Genomic DNA, 4,383 nt, shown 5'->3' on the forward strand with positions numbered 1-4,383 from the left:
CGTTTCTGTTTTCATTACCACACTATCCTATAGTGCTCTTTAATCTTTGACAGCATACACATTTTATCCTAATCTTTACATCTTTACCCTTTTCACCACAACGCTTTACCATAATGGTCCAACACATTTATTTGTTTCCACTATTAACATTTTCCCTTTCCCTTTCCATTTCCTTCCTATTCACCTCATCCTTTGCCCTCGCCACGCATTTACTTGCACATATCTCTTAATCACTTGTATAGTACCCATGTCTACATAGACAACAAATCCATCTCGGGTATTCGCTACGTGGTAGTCTTTCCTTCTCACACACAACTTTTCCCTTCCTGAACCGAACTTCAATACAACAGAACATTGGTGTCTAGCACATTTAATTGTTTTAAGCATTTAATCATTACAACAGAACTATATTGTATCCTCTTAGCTATACAACGCATGTCCCCCCAATCCCTTGCCCGTTGTTGTCTTGGGGGGGGCTTAGGAGACGGAGACTGAGACCCAAGGCAGGGATCTCCCCTGCCTAGGGCCTCAGCCTTCGACTCAACTAATTTTGCATGGTCTTTTCTCCCTCCAGCTCTTTCGTTATCCTCCCTTCTCCAACCCCTTCTGCTATCTACTTCCTAAGGTGTAAGAGCCGTGCTGAAAGGATGAAAGGCCGACTTTCTGCCAGTCCTGCGAGAACTATGGGAACAGTACTCCTGATTTAATTGTCTAGCCCTTACCTTCAAGCGAAAGGAGGTGAACCGTTTATACAACTTTATATAATCAAGGTTCCCCATGACCAGTAATGAAGATGTAATCCCCTTATTAGGGGCAATGAGACTTGCCCCTTTATCAAATAGCCCCACCCCAGGCTCTCCTTTGACCACGACTCCGAACACTGAAACGACTACCCACTCCTCAATGCCTACTAGTGCATTACCCACCCAAGCAGAGACTCAATCTCCAGAAATTCCTACCCTCCCAACTTCCTCAAATTCATCAACTCTACCCCCACAACCTTCATCAAGCACCCCATCCTCCCTTATTACTACCTTACAGCCTTATTCTCCATCACTCCGTAAAACTCCCTCTTCCACGCGTCCCCGACCATCCACCACCACCAACCCTACAGATGTCTTAAATACTCTGTTTAGCCCAGATAAATGGGACCGATTTTTCGTGATCCCTTCTACAGCTCCTTACTCAGGCAACACTCTTCTCTTTTAACAATGCCTCCAAAAACAAGTGGGCAGAGTCCCTTTCTATACCAGACGCCATCGCTCCCGTCTTGTAACAGTCAGATCAGAAACTGAATCTATAGCACTATCAAATTTAACTGATCATTCTGGCATCCCCATTCCTGCAGAACTTCATCCAACCCTTAATACTTGTACCGGAACTGTCTCTCTCTCCCCAGCAAACTGCCCAGTCGATACCAAAGATTGGTCAGAATGTGGAGAAGACTTATTAGGATGCCTCAAAAACCAAGATGTGAAATCAGTACATTGCTACACCATTCCTCCGAGAGGTCAACGAAAGAATCCGACTAACATTGCCAAAATTACTTTCCGTACACATGCCCTTCCCTTACGTATCTACATTGGTGGACAATCCCTGTTCGACCATACTAACCCCCTCCCGTCAATGTCAAAACTGTTGGCGCTTTGGACATCCTGCCAAACACTGCCGTTCCACAGACCGATGCCCCATATGTGCCCAACCTGGTCATAACCTATCAAACTGCTCAGCACAAACACGTACATGTGCTAATAGTGGCGGCCCCCATAATGTTTTTTATAGAGGCTGTCCCACTTACAAGTTTGAATCTGAGGTAGCAACTCTCAGATACAAAAATGGTCTCACTTTACGTGAAGCCAGACAGGAAGCACGTCGACAAGGTTTCAATCATACTCCATACTCTAGTAACATTGTTCGCTCAGCCCCTCCCCCTCCACCCCAAAATGTCCCCATTTCCACTTCTACATTCTACCTCCCTCAGACCAATTCTTTTGCCACTCTAAATCCAGACACCCCAATCTCAACTACAGCCCCAACCACTTCTACATTCCACCTCCTCAAACCAATTCTTTTGCCACTCTAAATCCAGACAATCCAATCTCAACTATATCCCCAACACCTTTCCCTCTACCTCCCCGCACTACCCGCAGTAGACAGACTAAACAATCTAACCCTTCTTCCCCTACAGCACAATCACCACCTACCTGTACCTTTATTCCTGAGACACCAGTCTCCTCCTCCCCCCCCCCCCCATGAGAGAACCTTTGTCCCCCAAAACTCTCCAACCAGCTCCACTGCAGAAACAATTACCTTTATTCTTGAGACACCAGTCTCCTCTCCCCCCATCCTCAAGAAAACCTTTGTCCCACAAAACTCTCCAACCAATTCTACTGCAGAAACTATGGATGACATTCAAAGCTATATGCTTGAGACACAAGATCCCATAACTCATGCTCCTTCCACACTTGAAGTGATTGCCGATATTCATACCCCTCCTACTCATATTCCCCCTACACCCCTTCCTCCTACTCCGTCTCAGTACAACCTAACCCCCCTCAATTCCGCCCACCACCGATAACCATCCTCCCGATACCCATCCTCCTAATATCCATCCCCCTCTTACTCATAACACCTCTACACCCCTTCCTCCTAATCCCTCCCAAGACAACACATCCCCTTCAGCTCCAACTATCCATCCTTCTGATATCCATCCTCCTACCACTAATACTCCCCACCCCACTCCCTCCTACTCCCTCCCAACACAACCCACCCCCTTCAACTCCCAACTATACGCACATTCTCCCTCTCTCCACCCCCTTTATCCTTTCCACTCCTTCCCCGATACACACGGGAATCACTCATATCACAACAGTGCTCTTCCCCAGATTCCCTACCTCCTGATACCCCTCCTTTACACCCCCTAAATCCTTCCCCCCCAGATTCCCCAATACGTACCGATGCTTTCACTCATAAAACAACTGAGATATAACTCTCTTACATTGGAATATTCGCAGCTTCCGTTCTCACAGACCAGATCTACGTCATGTCCTTGCTTCTTATAATCCATCTATTATCTGCCTTCAAGAGACTTTCCTTCCCAATTACCATTTTATTTCTTCCCCACACTCCCTTTATGTCTCGTCTATACTTATCCATCATAAAACGCCTTAATATCCTTCACTTGATCTGACTCCCTTACCTAAACCACCATAACCCTTATCAACCTTTCAACATTACTCTAGATAGTTGACGCATAGCAACTATCACCTGACATCCCCCTTTACTATACCTTCCTATAGTGCTATATGACCTTAGATGTCTAGCACATTTATTTTGCTTTTTAACCATTTACAACGCATGTCTTTCATCTCTTCCTCATCCTTCACCGTCTGTAGCGACTCGGGCAATTCAATATCGCTCAAACAATCCATACAGCCGTAAGATAAAAGAAATCTGTAAAGCTTTGTTAGATACCCAGCCATGTCGGGATCACCGGCAATGAACAAGCTCGACCGCCTTGCAAACAACCCACTAACCTTGCTATTCACTCATACCAGCCACCGACAACTACTCCCCACTTCAAAACTTTCCTCTATAACCGTTGGGAATACTTCTGTTCAGGTCTGATCAGCAATAAAGTGCAAGCCATAAAATCTTCCATCCCTCCTTGGTCGGCCCCATACCACCGGAACAGACGCTGGGAAACTGCTCTTGCCCGGTTGCGGATAGGGCACACCCGCCTCACACATCCATACCGCATTGTCACGATCCAACCAACATTTTGGTTTATTAAAGACCTTTAAACCTTTTCACCACAATGCTTTACCATAGTGCCATATGACCTTTTCTACCTTCATTCCATCTTCCGTATCTTATTCGTCCCCTTCTTCTATCCCATTCCTAAGGTGTGAGAGCCGTGCTGAGAGGATGAAAAGCTGGCTTTGTGTCAGTCATGAACGGCCTCCGGGAGCCATGGGCACGGTATTCCCTTCGTTAATTGCCTAGCCCTTACCCCATATGGGGCCCCTGAGGGGTAGACCGTTTCTTTTCCCCATTTTATTCAGGCTCACCGTGGCCAATAATCAAGATTCTTTATCCTTAACAGGGGCATAAAGGATTGGCCCTTCAACAACTAGCCTATTTAAAATTGATTTTGATGGTTTTCCGATCCTTTCCCCTCTAACCACGACTCCGAACACTGATTCACCCTCCTCGACGCTTACTGACAATATCCATTCCAAAACACCCACCCAGGTTAATACTCAACCTCCACATAGCACCTCTTCCTCTGTCCCAACATTCTCCTCTCCATCTACTGCACAGTCCTCTTCAGTGTCTACCCCCTCTGGACTGGTCAGACCGTGAAAATTACCTATTTACCTG

Source organism: Penaeus vannamei, chromosome 19 (genome assembly GCF_042767895.1).
Source record: "Penaeus vannamei isolate JL-2024 chromosome 19, ASM4276789v1, whole genome shotgun sequence".
Classification (NCBI taxonomy): domain Eukaryota; kingdom Metazoa; phylum Arthropoda; class Malacostraca; order Decapoda; family Penaeidae; genus Penaeus; species Penaeus vannamei.